The following is a 19,132-nucleotide window of genomic DNA, read 5'->3' as shown; positions in this document are numbered from 1 at the left end:
CCGGCTTCGGGCGGCGCGCCCTGCGGGGGCTGGCGGTGGAAACGCGGAGCCGGCAGAGCGTGTCTGCAGTGGCCGCGGGTGGCTTTCGGTGGCGAAATCTCGCTGGCTTCTAAGGGGAGCCGGCAACCCGGCCATCCACACGGATGGTCGGTCCTTTTGTCCTTACAAGTCGAACTCGAATGAGAGCAAGGTGACGTGCAGTAGTAATTGTTTGTAAGGCCACCGTACATGTAGGGGTGACCCCCAGATTATGCCTATGGTCCATTCCTTTAAATAACACACACTGGTTCCCTTATCTGGACTTGTGAAAATACCACCAGCAGGGTGTGTCTTCTTGTCTTGATAGGGAAAGTTCAATAGGAAAAGCGGTGGCGGCTTAGCGAATTGGTTTTGAGTTCAGGTGATGCTGTCATTCCATCGTTCCTGTCTTCTCTTCGCTCACTCGGTTTTTTTCCTTTTCCTGCCCCGTTTTCTTCTTCTTACCTGGATCTTATTTTGAAGCTGTTAAAATGTGGGGGCATGAGTTTGTTCTTTGGCAAAATGAATATTTAACGTGGATTATGATGAGCTTTTACCTGGATCTTATTTTGAACCTGTTAAAATTTGAAGGGAATGAGCTTGTTCTTTGGCAGAATTAGTATTTAAAATGGGATATGATGAGTTCAAAGTCTAAAAAGAACTTTGTATAAGATGCTTGACAATTTGAGGAATTTAAAAGACCTCCACACTATCTTGTGTTTTTCCATTATTCGTTTAGTGACTTCTCTTTTTTCCAAGAGTATTGATGGAATAAAGCTCCTGGAACAAAGCATGTGCCATGTGGATGCTGTGCCTTCTGCCAACTTTACTTTAATACTTCCGTTTATTTACAGTCAGGCAATTACTTAAATAAGCATGCACAACCAATATGAGAACGTTAAGCCGACAGTATCAGGCCAGTGTCTACGTTTATTTTATGTTTTAGAGTTCCTGCATTTCACAGACATGTTAGCCAGAAGATAACGTGTTCATAGTAATTATCATTAAAAGTCTGCCGCCATATTTATTATTAACAAGCAGTTACATGATACATTTCAGAATTTTACTAGGGCTTCATTTGCATTCTGTCCTACTGTCCTACTGAAAAATAATCCAGTGTGTTCATTCGAATCCACCTCATTATTCCGTGATTTTATTATATTGCAGGTCAAATTTGGGGCACTGTCCACAGGCCAGTATGGTGTGCCCCCCTTTCGCTAAGACTTTGAATATCTAAGTCATAGAGTTTTCTTTGTCCCTGATTTCAGTAACAATGAGAGTCCATTGCATTTAATCATTTTGCAGATTCACATGGGGGCAAAGGAAAGTAGAGAGCAGATGCTACTGGAGAGGTGCCACAGTTATGGTTTAGAGCATAGGCCCAGCTTCAGACCGTATCTTGACTTCTTATTAAGCTGTGTGACCTTGGACAAGTTACTTAACCTCCCTGTGCCTTAGTTTTCCCATTCATAAGGTGGAGCTAATATCAGGGTGTTTTGAGGATTAAATGAGATAATCCATGTAGAGGTATTTAGTACAATGTAAAGCCACAGTAAGCACTTAGTAAATGTTAGTTACTGTTACTGTTTAAGTGCCATTTACCATTGTACTGAACTCATGGACTTTTTAAGCTTTTTATTAATGAATCGTCCATAGAGATTTTTCTCAGTACAGGTTTGATGGAGTTTTTTTCCTTACTTGAGATTTATTAATTTAATTATGTTGCACTTCTCAAAGCAGATATTTGAGAAATATCTCGATGCCTTATTTTTTTTGCATTGTTTCTGCCAAGGGAATGAATATAAAATACTAAACCTAAGCATCTAAGAAAAGGACTTTCCCATTTTCACCCATCTGTTTTTATCTATATTGCTGTCATTACTTTAAAGCATACTGAATCACACAAATTACCCTGTCAAATTTTTCTAGATTCTTAAGGAGGCAAAATGTTAAAAAGCAGTTGCTTGGAAGCTGTTAGCCAAGCTGGAAGGGGTAGTGTTGGCGTGGTTGTCTAAAGTGCTGCTTTGTTTCTTTTGAACTTTAGATTGCTTATTCATCCAAAATACGGAAAAACTGAGTATCAAGCAGAATCTTACATTTATTCGGGGGAACACTAAGTCCTAACAGTAGGACATTACACCTTTACATAGTATCCTGTGAGCTGATGTGTTAGCAGCCTACATAATATTGATACATAGCTGTTGAATAGGTCCTCATTTAATCTTCCAGCTTCCTTCTTATTCACTTGGTGTCATTATTTGTGCATTGCGATCTGGACGCTTTCCTTAGATGGGGATGCATTTGGTATACATGGAAACACGTGATTGCTGATATTTTTGTTACCAAGTCTTTTTCTATTTCCTAATAAATTCTAACAGATACTCTGTTCGTTAGAAAGGCATTAGTGAAGTTGGCGTAATCTCTTAAAACGTTATTTGCTTCTGGGAAGAACAAAGAAATTGTGCCTCTATCTCCCATGTGTTGTCCAGGTCCTCTTTTGCCTGGGTTCTGACACCAACTGCCCACCCACTTCTTCCTACCATCGCACCCTGACAGAGGGACCTTTCCAGAGCGTGAATTGACAGCACCACTCCTTTACGGGAAAATCTTTACCACTTTCCTGGGTCTATATATAGAATACATGCAGACGTCTCTTCATCTGCAGCCTCACCGCCTCATCCCGGCCGTACACACCAATGATCCGAGGGCTTTCTGTGCATAAGCACCGCCAGAGAGCTTTCTAAAAGGCAGATTCTAATTCTGTGGGTCTGGGGTGGGACCTGGGAGTCTGCATTTCTGCTAAGCTCCCAAGTGCTGCTGCCGCTGCTTCACAGACCCTGCTCTGAATAATAAGGCTCTAGAACAGGCACGGGCAAACTTTTTCTGTAAAGGGCCAGATGGTCTCGGTCTCCGTCCCTGTCAAGACTACTCAGCCTGCCCGTGCAGCAGCAAAGCAGCAACGCGGTCCAAGTGGCAGGGCTGCGTTCCAGTCAAACTTTATTTACAGAAAGAGGCCAGATTTGGCCCACAGGCAGAGTTGGCCAGACCCCTGTTCTGTGACCCTTCATGGTCTCGGTGCCTGAGGGTGTACATCCTTTGGAGGGTAAGACCTTCTCTTGCTCCCTTTCTCCACCTGCCAACCTTACTGCATCACGGCTCAGCCCAAGTCTCACCGTCTCCGAGGCCCCTCCCTAAAGCCCTTCTGTACTTCTCCATAATCCATCTTTCTCTTCCCAGCAGGTGATAACGGTGGCACGTCGTAGGTGCTCAGCGGCGTTTTGGTATCTCAGTGACTACCTTCAGTGTTTATGTTTCCTTTATGGGAACGATGGGAGGATGAAATGATTCGGTATCTGCAAAGTGACGCGAGCAGTGCCTAGCCCATAGCAGTCACTTTATGTGTTCGCGTTTCAAGTGCTTAATTGTATCAGTCACACCTGTTTGTTTTTATCAAGATTAACCGTCTTGAACTTATTTAACCACAGGGCCCAGCACCTTCGTAAGCACCTCAACGCAGCCAGTGAGTGCTTTCTCAAGTAGATGAGTATTCAGAAATTTATTCATGATTAATAAGTCTGTAATTCTGGCACTACCTCAAGAACTTCACGGCCCCTGGGAACTGCCTGTGTCACCGCTTCCTTCCTAGCATTCCAGCCGCCGCAGACCCGCCAGACTCGCCAGTTTCCTCGGGCTTTCAGCAAGTCGCGGTGGTTGGTCCATCCCACTTCTTCCCAGTCACCTGTCCCCTCTCCCCTCACCCCCTGCCTGCTTCCTTCAGTCCAGGCGGTCTTTTCTGTCCGAGCTGTTCCTTCCTCACCTGCAAGGTATTTCCCAAAGGATAAGCTTTTCAGAACTTGCCTCCAAACTCATTTTCCTAGCAAGACTGGTCAAGCTAGTCTGCACGATCAAAAATGGGGAAGAAGTACCAGCGAGGGGAAAGCATTATTTTTCAGTCAAGGATCTTGGAATTGTAGGCCCAGGTCTGTAATGAAGTAGCTGTATTCTTGAATAATCCTTGTCTCTTGGGGCGTTGCTTGCTTGTTTTGTTGCCGTTGTCATTGTGGGTTTTCTCGGAGCAACCAGCACCCGCTCTACAATAAACCAGAAATGTGCATTCACTCTAACTTGTTCATTCTCAACTGGAGGATATTGCCCTGAAGTGAGCAAAGATTGGTTCTTGTTGGGGGACAAAAAATCTTAGCTATTACAGTGGTTTCTGGCTCTCCAGAGGGCCCCTGGATGGATATACAGTGTATCTGTGGTATTAAAGTTTCATGGGGGTAGGACAGTTGAAGGGGGAATGTATAGAAAGGCGGGGGGGGGGTGTGTGGATAATGAAAAAAAGTTTGAGAAACACTGCTCTAACTTACTTAAGGGAGAATGTCTTCCTGTGAATTTGTGGAACCTTTTAAAGTATCCCCTTATCACTTAGCTTTGATAAGTGAGGCTCAGCTGGGTCCACTTGGCTTATTGACCGTAGTGTGAGGGGTACTGACCTCTGGTGGTGACAGGTTTGTGATCGCGGTTTGGTTGCTGGCCGATCATCTCGTAGTATTAGAAGGCTCTGATAATCTATCATCCAGACTCTTTCCTTCCCTACTGAGCTTGCATACTTATCTCAGAGAAGAGGTTTATTGTTTCTTGATTATAAAAATAGTTACAGCTTTATGAAATACTTACAGTTAAACATTTTCTGCTCTGGCTGACCCCATATTTGAAAGCTTGCCATATTTAACAGACTTTAGGTACACATTTTAAAGTCAGGCTTCACGTTTGATGGTATCTTAGATTTGATAAGATAGAGTAGTTGTTTTATAGGCTGCGGAGGTTTTGTTATCTGAAATGTTAAGACCCCTGACTATTTTAAACGAGAGGGGAGTGCACAGCAGGGTTTGAGGATCCAAAAGTGGAACCTGCCGCCGGGCTTCACCAGGCTTCACTTCTCCGGGAAAGTCATCGGGAGCCAAGGCCGCGCTGAGTCATCTCCACGATGAAGGGACCTCCACGACCTTCCCGCTCGGGACTGGCTCTGCCTGCTCCTCTGTGAGCGCTCGGCAGCCCCAGCAGGCAGCTGGCAGGAATCCAGGCCAGCGAGTCAGACTGTCTGCTCCATGGCCGGGGTGTTTCCACCCTACAGCTCTGCGTGGGGTGGGCAGAGCCCTTGCAGAGTTGTTATACCAGGACCCCTGTGACTTTACATTTTACCTGTGAATTTTAAAGTGGGAAAATTTTGGTACCACAAAGCATTTGGAATTTATTCGAAGAAACTGGAAGAATTTGTGTCCTTTTTCTATGATTATAGTAACTGGCGTATGTTAAGTATATTGAGGCACTGTTATAAATCCTTTACGTTTATCTCATCTCATCCTCAAAACAACTCTTAAGGGGTAAATATTTTTATCATCCCTGTTTATAGAGGAGGAGATTAAGACGGTGGGAGGTTAAATAAGTGACCACGGGGGGCATATCTGGGAAGGTGGGGTCACCAGGTTTCAAACACAGGCTTTAGACTTGCAGCCCAGGCTCTGAGCCGGTCTTCGTAACCGACATGAAATAATCCCTTATCTGGAAACCCTCTTTCCATTTCCTCACTTCCCATTCCTTCTTCAGCCCATTTCCACCACTCCACCCAAATTCCCTGAGTTGGTCACTCGCGGCTCCATTTTGCAAACTCCAGTGGACACTTAATCCTCTTCTCATTTTGAGCTGTTAGTAGCCGTCACCAGAGGTGACCTCTGCTCCCTTCTCCCACAGACACTCCTGGTGTGCTCCCCATACCTTTCCGCCCGTTGTTTCCTTGATGGTTCTTACCCTTTTTCCTTTTCCGTTCTGTGTTGTTTTGTGGTAGCAGGTGGAGTGAGGGCTAATTCACAAGCCATACATTTGAACATTAGCTATGGGACTTGCTCCTGGCTCTTCCCGAAGCCACTTGTCTTCTCCTCCTGTGCTCTCCCCTAGACAGTCTCCCTCACTTGCATGGCTCCAGTTACCACCTGCCTGTTGCCCAGTGTTTAATTACCTCGATGCTGTAATAACTGATGATGCCCAAATAGGTATCTCCAGCCAGATCTCTCTTCTGAGTATTCGGTTGCCTATTGGATGTCTCTGCCTGAGTCATCGCACCGTCTCTCTGGTCTGTCCTCCTGCTCCTCCCTATCGCCTCTTTCTTTTTCCCCCCAACCTGATTCAGTAAGTGCTACCACGTTCACCTGGTTTTTTGTTTTGTTTTTTAACAAGAATGACGTTGAGCCATGGCTCTCTCACTCTCCCACACCCAAGCGGTCTGTCCTCTCACTTTCACCTCCTGAATACCTACCTGTCTCCGCCATCATCACCTTTCTATTGACTATTAAACAGCCTAGTCTCTCCAGCATCTACTCTGGCCCCCTCCAATCAACTTGACGTGCTGCAATTAGAGATATTTTTAAAAACATGGATCTGATCGTGTCACTTCCATGCTTAAAAGCCTTCTCTGACTTTCCTTTGCCTTTAGGCTGGAGCCCAGACTTACCTCCCTCTTCCCTCTGCCCGCCTCACCGTGCACCTCCCTCCTCCTGGCCTTGTTCCTCCGTGCCTGCTGAACTTTGCACAGGCTGTTCCCTCTCCCTGGATTGTTCTTCCCTGTCCTCTTGGCCACCTGCTAGTTTTCTTCAGGTCTCAGCCTACATGTCACTTCTTCGGGAAAAGTGACTTTCTGGAAGCCCCAGACAGGCCTTCACATATCATCTCATGATCCCTCATGGCTGATGGGGCTGTTAAGGTGAAAGGCATTTATTCATGTTTCTCTGCCATTGTGGAAGCTCTGTGACGATGGGGACTGAGAACTTAACTACTTGCCAGGTCTCAAAGATACGATGATGACTAAGACCTAGTTTCAGTAAATACTTGTCACATACGTGAACACATGTATTTTTTTTGGAGCTTTACCTTTTACTCTGGCACATGGGCTCAGTGTACTTCAGTGGTTAATGTTATTTCCTATAAAGAAATAAGGCATTTCTACTTAAGGCAATGAGAGGAAATCCACTTGCCAAGTTTATGTGTGCTAATCAAAGAGTAGTGACAAGGTAGCTGTGAGATGACCCGCATGTACCTCCCAGATGCACCGAGGCTTCTCCTCCCAAGCGTGAGGTCAAAATAGACTGTGTCCAGTGGCTGAACAACTCAGAGGCAGTAACAGCGGATAGAAACGTGATGACTTGCTTGCATAATCTGGTGCCTGAGGAAAAAGTCTTTTAGATCTTTCTTTTGTGGCTGTGATCGCACTTGCACTGATATTAGGGGAAAAGAAGTCTAGCTTAATTCGGATACTAAAAGGAGAGTCATTTTGGGGAGGAAACTAATTTGGGAACCTTCTGGTCAAATTTTAGTCACTTTTAAATCTTTTAATTTGTTGCTTCTGTCCCACTTTGAGCTATTTCCTGTGTATCTGAATTTATGTCACATCATTGAGGTTTCTGAACTTTGTTATTACCTGATTTATTTTATCTTAGGTCGTACTTCGATCATTTGTTTCTAAGAGTAAGTTGCTACCAATAAATTGTTATTTTATAGACCACATACTATGGAATGTGTAGCTGTTTCATTAAGACCTCCTCAAGAATATCCAGGTCCACATTCTCACGTGTTTATTTTTACCTTTGTTTGGCTCTTTTCACAGTGACTCCTCTAGCTTTGATGCTTACACATGTGGCATGTCCCCCCCTTAAGTTGCATATATAATTAGTGTCATGTAATTAAGAGCATGAGTCAGACCCAGATTGGAGTCCCATTTCTTCTACTTAATAGCTGTGAGACCTTAGGCAAGTTATTTCAAGCTTCAGGTTCTTCAAGTATAAGTAGGAAACAATAATAGCCGCTAGCTAATAGGATTATACATGCATTAAGTAACCTGAACGTAACAGTCACTTGAGTACCTGCTGTGTAGTGCGGTCTCTACAAGTATAACTATGATGATGACCCTAGAAAGGACCAAAAAGGCAACTGAGCACAAATTTAAAATCAAGCCACCATTAGTGCATCATCCGGCGACAGCCATTTGGCTAGTGATGGCTTCGGTGTCTGCACCGTCAGACTTTTCCCCATGTGAATATCGTACGTACCACCCAGTGGACAGCATTTGTGATTGAATGTTTGAGTTTATTTATCCCCAGTTCCTCAGAATCACTCTGCAAGAAAGATGGTGTTATCCCCATTTTACGAATGAAGAGATTCAGGCCGAGGGGATGAAGGAATTTGCTCAACGTCACACAGAAGGTGATGACAATTCTCATACAGGTTTGGTCTAGATCTGCCCTGTTCTTTCTTCTACACTCGCTCCCCCTGGAGCCTGGAAGTCCTAGAGTCCCCGTTGGAGAAGACTGGCCTGCTCCCTGATGTACCTGAGGAAAGGACCCAGGCCCGTGAGTTTCTCAGGGAATCGTATATTGTTAGTGCCTTACTCTGCAAATCATTTTTCGTATTTTGATTTGAACAGCACTTACGCAGGTTGTAAGAACGATAACGTGCTGTATTAGAGGCAGACAGGGGCCCACAGCAGAAAGATCCGTTGTATTGCTGAACCCCAAAGATGTGCGTGCATTTACGGACATCTGCTTAAGCGCTGGTAACTGAAATGAGTCAGGATGCGTCCGAACTGCATTGTGTCCAAATGACAAAACTGCAGCGCGCTGGTGGGGACGTGGTGACTAAGCCAGTCTTCAGTGCACCTGCCTGATGCACTGAGCTGGGCTGCCACATTGTGAGTCAAGGTGGTTTGCTGAATGTGTGAATGTGTTCATTCCCCTCTCCTCCCCGCTAAAATCCTCCTGAAATGACAGCAATCAGAAAGTAGTCTTGCTCAACAAAAGCAAAAGCTTAATTCTTGGAAAAGACCAATTAAGTGGATAAACCTGTGTCAAGTCTGTTCAAGGAAAAAAATGAGTGAAAACGCAAAGTATTAGAAATAAGAGGGGCTTCTTAATTATAAATGCAGAGATTTAGAAAATAACATTAAAAGAAATCTGAATATGTCAGACTGTATCAATATATTTTAAAATCTTTTCAATCACTTTTGAGTAAATTTTACAAGTTCGTATTTTCTTGGTTAACTTTCACCAATCACCACACCAGAGAAGAAATTAAAAAGTAATTAATCAATCACCACAGAAGAAATTAAAAAGTAATTAATTGAATTGTACACTTTAAATGGGTGAACAGTATGGATGTGAATTACCTCAATAAAGGCTTTGGGGTCTTTTCAAGTAATGAAAGGTCCTCGCCCTTCCTCTGCCCCTGCAGAAGAGGCCTGGTATTCAGCCTGTTGATGGGTTAATTCTGTAGAACCTTCAAGGAACAGTTAAGGCCTAGGTCATCTGAACTATTTTAGGGCTTAGGGAAGGAGGGCGGCTTCCCAGCTCCTTCTGTGAAGCTCACTCGATCCTGACATCAGAACCAGAGGACAGCACACAGAGAAGAAAACAGATGATGAACCTGGCATTTAAAATATGGGCAGGACTCCTACTAAAACATCAGCAGGCTGAGCCATGTGGTCTCCTGTGACGAAACAAGGTTTTGTCCTAGAAATGCAGGGCTGCAGTTTGTTAAGAAACCCACCGAGGAGTTAATGTCAGCAGATTAAAGGAGAGAAACCTCTGGTCATCTAAGTAGATGCTGAAATAGCAGCTGATAAAATTCAACATATGTTCCTTTTACAAAATCCTTATTAAGCTAGAGGGAGAAGGAAACTCCTTTAAATTGCTGCAAGCGTGTTTGACAGAAGTGGGGACTGACATATGTACGCTGCTTTGTATGAAGTAGATGGCTGGTGAGGGCCTACTGAATAGCACAGGGGGAAAAAAGAAGGTACCATAGCACGGGGGGAAAAAAGAAGGTACAGCCTGTTTACAGGACACGTATTAAGTTAACCTTAGAAATGCATTCCAATAAGCATTCGATGCAGACACATACTGTTTGATTCCACTTATACGAGGTACCTAGAAGAGTCAAATCATAGAGTCAGAAAGCACACTGGTAGATGCCAGGGGCCGGGGAGGTGGGCAGGTGGGGAGGGGGACTGGGGAGTTCGTGTTTAATGGGGACAGAGTTTCAGTTTAGGAAGGTGAAAAATTCGGGAGGTGGATGATGGTGAGAGTTGCACAACAGTGTGACTGTACTTAGTGCCACTGAACTGTACTGTTAGATATGGTTTACAGTAGTATGTTTTACATTATGTGACTTTTACCACAGTAAAGAAAAAAACATTTTAAAAAAAAAGAAGTGGGCTGGGGTGGCCACCTGTTGTTCCTGGCATCACCGTCATCAAGGTGTTCCTTACCCCGCTGGGGGCTGGATCCCTGTGAGTTAACCTTGGTCCTCTCTGCTGCTTCGGCTTAGTACAGTAATTGGGTTCTGTTTCCTGAAAAAGAGGAAACATTGGCTGTGGTTCATAGAATTAAACCCAAAGCCATTTTTAAATGGATGGGGATCCCTGTCATTTCAAGGTCACAGCCTTGTCGGGTCTGTGGCATTCCTTAGGCATTTATTGCAACTAACTTTGAGCTGTCTAATTGGGGAAGCTTTGTGCCTCTACTTACCCACGCTTTTCCTTCTTTCTTAGTAACTCTTTGCCCCCTTATCTAGCAGAGCACATGCATCTCCCTCTTCAGTGGACACTTTTGCCCCCAGCACACACAGAACCAAATGCAAAAAGCATGGAAAGGAAAAAAATCTAATGCACTTCATTTATTCTGCTACCTTGTAAGTCCTGTAAAATTATATTTAAGCTTTGACTTTGTTAATACTCATGTTTCTAAGCACTTTAAGGAAACATATGTATATGAGAGTTTAATCTTTTCCATATACTTTTAAACTTTTTTTTTTTTTTTTTTTTTGGCTGTGTTGGGTCTTCGTTGCTGTGCGAGGGCTTTCTCCAGTTGCGGCGAGTGGGGGGCCACTCCTCATCGCGGTGCGCGGGCCTCTCACTATCGCGGCCTCTCGTTGCGGAGCACGGGCTCCAGACACGCAGGCTCAGTAGTTGTGGCTCACGGGCCTAGTTGCTCCGCGGCATGTGGGATCTTCCCAGACCAGGGCTCGAACCCGTATCCCCTGCATTGGCAGGCAGATTCCTAACCACTGCGCCACCAGGGAAGCCCTCCATATACTTTTAACTTCCATATTCCCCTTTTTGCTTATTTCTTGCTTAACTATTTTAAATGGTTTTCTAAAAAGAAAGGATACTATATGAATATAGTAAACTTATGTTTCTAAATACAGAATAAAGCATAAAAGACAAATTTGAAAATAACTAACCTATTGATAATCTTTTTCTTTGTGGAATTACAGTGAAATGTCTTACGTTAAGTTAAAATTACAGGATTGGAAATAAGGAGTTAGTTTTTTTGGTTGGGGTGTTTTTAGTGACATTTGGGCAATGTGTAAATTTTGTTTTAGGACGCCTCTCATCCTTGCACTCTCAGCTCTCTAAGATGGGGATTGAATCATTACCATGGCCCCTGCCTTTCATGGATGTGTCTTTCAGTGACATACAATATAGCAGGCATGAGCTTGTCCTGACACCCGTGAGGAACTTTCTGGGGACCCATCTGCTGCCTCAGAAGCTGCCGTGTAAAGCAGATCTATAGCTTTGGCACAAGGCACTTCAGGGCTCCGAAAGGGCGTCAGTCACGAAGCGCTAGCGGGGGTGTTCACAGTGGAGGGGTGCCGGTGCCTTGAGGGCCTTTGGGGAAGGTGCACGGGGCCTGTGAACTGAACTTGGGAGGCGGAGGAGGCTCCTGAGGCCGCCATGACAAAGTGCCACAAACCCAGTGGCTTGGAACAACGGAACTTTATTCTCCCACACTCGGGAGGCCAGACGTCCGAGCCCAGGGGGTCCGCAGGGCTGGTCCCGTCTGGAGGCTCCAGGGAGAATCTGTCCCGGCTTCCGGTGGTTGCTCGTGCTCCCTGGCGTCCCGTGGCTCGTGGCAGCATCACTGTGATCTCTGCCTCCATCGACCTTCTCCTGTGTCTGTGTCCGCTCTCATTTGTAAGGACGTTGGTTTTCGGATTTAGGGCCCAACCTAATAATCCAGGGTGACCTTATCTCCAAAGACCCTTGTTCCAAATAAGGTCGCGTTCTGACGTTCCAGGTGGACGTATCTTGTGGGGGCCACCATTCAGCCCACACAGAAAGGCGGGTAGGAGTTCAGTGGCCACCTGGGCCGTGCGCCCAGCAGAGGCAGGCACGAGGACACTGGCCCAGAGTTCAGAAGCTGCCTTTGGAAAGGAAGTGTCCACGGGATCGCAGGGTGTGAAACTCCTAGGGGCCGCGGCGTGTGGGCTGGCTGTGCTGTGGTATGGTGAGGACTTGTCAAGGGTGGTGTGTAACCAGATCTGCTTGCAGAGAGAGAAACGCTCTGCCACGCTTTCCTAGCTAGAGCGTACAACTGTTTGCATGTAAACTGAGATGTTGCATTTTCCAAGTTGTTCTGTTGACCTTCACAGATGAAACACTTTAACATATACTTTCTCCTTCCCAGCAGTACTCTTCAGTAGCTCCCTTGGATGATGCTGGGTTAGCGTGTGATTGGACGGTGTAACGTCATTCCACGATGGGTGGCTTTCATAGACCAGTGACTCAGGTGCCAGCATGACACTCTGCAGTTACACTTCTCCCCGGGGACGGATAAAATAACCCAGCAGTGGGACACTGCGATACTTTCTTAGCCCCAGTAACCTTTTGAATAATGAGAGCTTGAACTTGCCTTCTCAGGAATTTTAATAACTTATTCCAAACAACCTGTTATTGTTGAATGGTTTTGGTTTTTTTAGGTGTTTTTCCTTTTTGGTTTAACTCCAGATACTCTTATTTTCTGTTTCAATGCGTTTCTTCCTTCAGGTACAACTTGAGGCTTCATCATAATGTAAATAATACAAATGGTGCTCTCATCGAAAAGTTTTACCAAATGTAGAGAAGCAATGACATTTGATCGTATTTTACTTTATTCTCCTGACTTTAAATGCTAACACTTTTGTTATTGATGTTATTACATCAGTAATAATCTAGCCTTATCATGAAGCAAAATATATTTCAGTGTCATTTTGCTTTGCTTGGTCAAGCTTTTTACATTAAAAAAATGTAGTGTTATAGAGCCACCTCAAAACTGAGAACCCCAGGCTAATCATGAGAAAAACATCAAATTCCAGTCGAAGGGCATCCTCCAAAGTATCTGCCCAGTACTCCTCAAAACTACCGAGACCATCAAGTCAAGGTTTGAAGAGCTCTCACTGCCAAGAGGAGCCCAAGGTTACAGGGTTGCACGTGAGGTGCTGTCCTGGAGGGACAGAAACTAAGGCAATTGAATAATTGTAACAAACGTACCACAGTGATGTAAGACGCTAGCGATTGAGGGCACAGATTTCACCACCTGGGGGCTGGTGGTGCTCCAGTGGGAACAGAGGGAGACCCCGAGGGCCCAGCTCTCCACGTCCTGCTGGCTTGGGGGCTGCAGGTGTGAGCAGGGAAGTCCTGGGGGGCCTGGCGGGGAGTCACAGCCCCAGCGGACTCAGGAGAACGTGGGCCGTGCCCCACACAGCCCCGTCATCGGGGTGGACCCTGCCGGCTGGAGCACTGATCCTGACGTGGTTGTTGGATTGTGACTCAGAGTATGGGATAGATACCGTGAGTCCATACTGAGGTAGACAGACAGACAGACAGACAGACAACTCTCCTCTACAGAAGTGTTCCAAGTACAGTAGGTTCCCTGCATACGAACGAGTTCCGTTCCAAGAGTGCATTCGTAAGTCTAAATTTGTAAGTCCAACAAAGTTAGCCTAGGTACCCAGCTAACACAATCGGCTATATAGTACTGTACTATGATAGGTTTAGAATACTTTTCACACTAATAATACATTAAAAACAAACACAAAAAATAAAGAACATTTTTAATCTTACAGTACAGTACTGTGAAAAGTACAGTAGTACAGTACAACGGCTGGCATCCAGGGGCTGGCATCGAGTGACAGTCAAGAAGAGTTACTGACTGGAGGAGGGAGAGGAGGTGGGAGATAATAGAGGTGAAGGATGGTCAGCAATAGGAGATGGAGGGCAAGCTGCAATTTCCCTCACGCCTGACCTTGATGGCACAGGTTCTGGTTCCTTGCTGGATTCAATTCTATCTACCCAGTTGAAAAAACGATCCAGCGATGTCTGGGTAGCAGCTCTTTTTTTCTTATCGTAGATGACACGGTGGCACTGGATTGCTGACGCCTGCTGCAACCTTCGTGTACCGTTCGTTGTACGTTCAGGTCCTGTGCCTCAAAAACTACCAGTGCCTCCTCAAATGCAGAGAACCCCCTTGCCGTTACCTGCGTCGTGAATCTCTTTGGTTCTTCAGTTACTTCTTCTTCCCCTGTCTCTCTTCGTCCTTTCTCTGGGCCTCCAATTCCATCAGGCCTTCATTAGTAAGCTCCTCGTGTTGCACAGCAAGGAGTTCAGTGAAGTCGTCCTCTTCCACATCTAGCTCCAGCTTCTCGCTGAGGGTCTCTGGGTTGCTGAAGACCTCTTTGGACTCCTCATCCTCCACCTTCTCAAATCCACGAAAATCATGAACAAACTGTGGGGAAAGGTTCTTCCAAACCCCATTCACGGTGACGGCCGTAACCTCATGCCAAGCAAAGCCAATTTTTTTTTATGGCCTGTAGATGTTATAGTCCTTCGAAGATTGTCGCAGGGTTGTTCCTGATTCGTCAGTCGCCTTTACTGCCTGACGAAAAGCATGACATAAATGATATTTCTTGAAAGTCGCTATAATGCCCTGGTCCATAGGTTGGATAAGCAACGTAGTATTCAGTGGCAGATGCACTACTTTGACGTTGGGATGCAAGTCATCCATGAACGGGGGGTCGCCCAGAGCATTGTAGAGCAGCAAAAGAATGTGGAATGGGACGTCCTTCTCCAAGCAATATTTCTCTACCTCCGGGATAAAGTGGTGGGAAAACCAGTCCTGGAAAATGGCCTGTGTAACCCAGGCCTTGGGGTTACTCTTCCACACAACAGGAAGAGAGCCCTCGGCCATGTTTCTAAGGGCCCTTGGGTTCTCTGAATGATAAACTAAGAGAGGCTTCAGCTTCATATCACCGGAAACATTGCCACCAAACAACAGTTAGCCTGTCCTTTGTTGCTCTATAGCCTGGCATCAGCTTTCCCTCCTTACTGATGTAACTCTGGTCTGGCATCCTTTTCCAGTACAGTCCTGTCTCGCCCACGTTAAAAACCTGCTCAGGTAAATACGCGCCTTGAATTTCTTGAAGCGTTTCAGGAAATTCCCGGGCAGCTACCGTATCTGCACTCGCTGCCTCGCCACTTAACTTCTACGTTGTGAAGGTTGGCTCCAGCCTTGAACCGATGAAGCCAGCCATGGCTGGCATTAACAGATGCACGCTCTGATTCTTTGCTGTGTTTCTTCTTCAAGTCTTCATAAAGGCTTTTAGTTTTCTTTTGAATCAGCATTAAGCTGAGCGGGACTCAACACCAATGCTGGTCCTGCATCCACACAATGAGAAGTTTCTCCATCTCCTCCACCACTTTTCCACGCTTCTTCAATATTATTGTCTGCACAGCAGACTTCACATGTTCCATGATCTTGTCCTTGTTCTTTAGAATCGTGCCGGTGGTTGAACGACTCATTTTATAAGAATGAGCGACGTCTACCATCTTTTCACCTCACTCCGCTCTCTCAATTATTTTCACTTTTGTTTCCATCGTTATCGCTTGGCACTTCTTAGCAGTACCGGCTACATCACCACTGCTTTTTACGCTTGCTTCTGGACACCCTGGGCTTCAAATAAAGATACCGTACTTCTGTACTCTATACAGTACTGCACAGTAAAGTACACAAGAGCACAGCCACTTGTAGAAGATGCACACTCATGACAGTGTACGCCAGACACGTGAACTAACTTATGTGATTGGACGTGCGAAGGCACATTCACATCTTTGAAAGTTCGCAACTTGAAGGTTCACATGTAGGGGATTTACTGTAATTTGTGCAGATGCTTCGCCCTCAGGGAGGTGGACCATGACTCCCCTGCCAAGACTGCAGTGTGGGAGGAGTCCCTGTAGGGGAAAGACCCGACAGATCCTACCTGGGCCAGGTGATCCAAGTGATGAGGTATGTTGACAGCAGGTACCCTAGATACAGTGGGACGCGAAGGCACTTCGCCTTCTGGTCTTCCTGCTAAAACACACAAACCTCAAAATTGAGATCATGAGAAAAACATCGTACAAATCCGGAATGAGGGCTGTTCTACAGAATGCCTGTCCAGTACTCCTGATCAGGGTCTCATGGTCAAGTACTCAAGGGCATCCAACACAAGGAATGTCTGAGAAGCCATCATTGCCTAGGGCAGGCTGTGGAGCATGGTGACAAAATGTGCTGTCCTGGATGGGGTCCTGGGACAGAAAAAGGATGTTAGGGGAAAACTAAGGCAACCCTATTAAAGTGTGAACTGTTTAGTAATGTGTCGGTGATGGTTCGTTGGTTCTGACAGATGTGCCAGAGGAACGTCAGGTGTTATCTTTTTTTTCTTTGGGCTGTGTTGGGTCTTCATTTCTGTGCACGGGGCTTTCTCTAGTTGTGGCGAGCAGGGGCCACTCTTCTTCGTGGTGCACGGGCTTCTCATTGCCGTGGCTTCTCCTGTTGTGGAGCACAGGCTCTAGACGCGCAGGCTCAGCAGTTGTGGCTCACGGGCCCAGTTGCTCCGCGGCATGTGGGCTCTTCCCAGACCAGGGCCCGAACCCGTGTCCCCTGCATTGGCAGGCAGGTTCTTAACCACTGCGCCACCAGGGAAGCCCGTCAGATGTTATCTTTAGGGGCAGTCTGGTATGGGGTATATGAGGAACTGCTGTGTCTTCACAACTTCTCTATATAAATCTAAAGCTATTCAAAATAAAATGTTTATTTAAATATTTTTAAAAATTAACAGACGAATTGAGATGTTACCCCAAAAATATGTTTAGCACAAAGCTCAGTGTTCTAAAAATTCTAAAAGTTCGAATATCTCTTTTCATAGTATTTTAAGATTTTATTTCAGATATTCGTATTGTGATGTTAACATCTATAAAATGTGCACTCCTTTTATGAAAATTCTTGATTTAATTAACAGACAAACTATCTTGCAGCGGTTCCTTTCTGGGAGATGGAGTGTTACGTTTTATTGTAGTTTCCCCCTTGAAGTCCTTCATTTGCACTTTAGGAGAATGGATTTGACCGGCACTCTGTAAGTTAAATGTTAGTTACGCGTGTGCTCGCCCGCCTGGTCCTTTGAGCCTGTGTCTGCACGGATCCCCTCTGAGTAGGCTTCCAGGAAACGACTCGCCTAGCAGCCTGGTCGTCGTCGTCCTTGGCAGCGCGGGAGCAGTGATGGCAGAGAAGGACCGGGACCTTCCGCGTGGCTGTCGTATGAACGTCCTGCGTTCCAGTTCTTTCCTGTGCAAGGCTCCTATTTTCCGGGAGATAAACGTTTTGAGAAAAATGGAAGCACGCTGACTCAACTTCCATCCATCCATTCACTGACTGCCACTTACCTGGTTCATAAGCCCGGACTTGTCCTGTGGTAGCGCTCGTGACGGTGTAGTGACGGTTCATGTGTCTCCCCCGCTGGTTTGTAGTACCTGCAGGGCAGCGGCATGTGTGTTGGGTCCCCGGGGACCCCCAGCCTCTAGCACAGTGGAAGCTGGTGGGAGCAGATGGCTTGTGGGCGCCTCGCCTGCCTCCAAGTTCTCCTATTGGAACAGCTCTGACCGAGGGTGTTCTTTGGCAGCTGGGCTTGTGGGCGCAGGGCAGGAATGTCAGAGGTCACGGCCCAGGGGAACCCCTCACCAGAGAGGGTGGGGTGCTCCTGACTAGGAGGCAGTTCTGAGGTGCGTGCGCAGCCTCCCTGGGGTCCCCAGCAGCTGCGACTCTGCACAGAGCTGTGACCTGCTTACTGGAGCTCCCTTTTTGACTCTTTCCTTCCGTCTCACTTCCCCTGGTCTCGGGGTCAGCTTTGGGAGAACCCACACTGAGACCATATGCAGTAAGTCGGTATCGACGAAGTTAATTAGCATAGTAAATGAGTAAGATCCTGACCATTCAAAGAAATTATCATCCAGGAAGAAAAGGATTATCGGAGCTGTGCAGATCACATGAATGAGACATAAAGTGATGACTGATGAGAAGTACAGATAGAACGTGCGTATTCAGGGGAAGAAGTCGCTGCAGACTTCCCTCCTTACCCTCCTGACTCAGGGTCGGCTCCTGCCTTGTGACCTTGAGCCATCCAGCACCTCACCTGTAGCGTGGCTCACATCCCGGTGCCCTCGCTCTGCCAGCTGGTGAGCTGGGAGGACAGAGATGTGTCTGCTGCGTCCCCTCGTGTCTCGACACTGGCACAGTGCCCCGCAGACAGTAGCTTCACAGGTGTGTTGGACCCGTGCGTTCATGGGGAGACTGAGTGGCAGAGTTTCCATGAGGAGAGGGTTGGAGTCTTGGGCACGGATTCAAATCCCACTCCAGTCACTGCCTAAATTTCTGACTTCAGGCCCGTTGCTCAGTCAGCTCATGTGTAAAGTGAAGAAATCGAGGCACACCCTCAGGGTCATGACATAAATTAAATGAGGTCATTTCCTGTAGTACCTGGAGTTACAGTACAGAAGTGAGCGCTCAGATGTTCACTGCTTTTATGGAGAAGATGGCATTTGAGGTTGGTTGAAATTGGATGAGAAAAAGTAGAGAAGGAAGTTTAAATTACAGCAGAAGGAACAAATGCCAGCAAGTGAGATTAAGGACAGTAGGGAGCTTAGCAGGGAGCTGTGTGCCTGGACCCGAGAACAGGAAGTAGGGAAATGAGGTCACGGAGAAGCCAGACCACGGAGGTTCCTGAATGCCAGCCTGAGTTGTCTGACTTTATTGCACGAGCAGGAGCGGAGATGTTTGAGAAGGGAACTGTCCAGGAGGTGATGGGATTGTGAACTATGGGTTACAGTACCCTGAAGAGAGGTCAGAAATGAAAATAGAGGTTTGGGAGTGGTTCACATAGTTTATCATGAAATTGGCAAACCAGTCAGCACATACGGAGTGTTTACCACAGTAGGAAA

General features: G+C 46.1%; 1 protein-coding gene across 3 annotated transcripts in view; it reads left to right on the top strand.

Moving 5' to 3' along the window:
• The window catches only part of PRKAG2 (protein kinase AMP-activated non-catalytic subunit gamma 2), a 282,406-nt gene that overhangs the window by 218,731 nt on the left and 44,543 nt on the right, over positions 1-19,132 (top strand). The window lies entirely within an intron of this gene.

This window comes from Eschrichtius robustus, chromosome 8, assembly GCF_028021215.1.
Source record: "Eschrichtius robustus isolate mEscRob2 chromosome 8, mEscRob2.pri, whole genome shotgun sequence".
NCBI classification, from domain to species: domain Eukaryota; kingdom Metazoa; phylum Chordata; class Mammalia; order Artiodactyla; family Eschrichtiidae; genus Eschrichtius; species Eschrichtius robustus.
The sequence above is the reverse complement of the archived record's forward strand: the minus strand, read 5'-3'. Positions and strand labels throughout refer to the sequence as shown.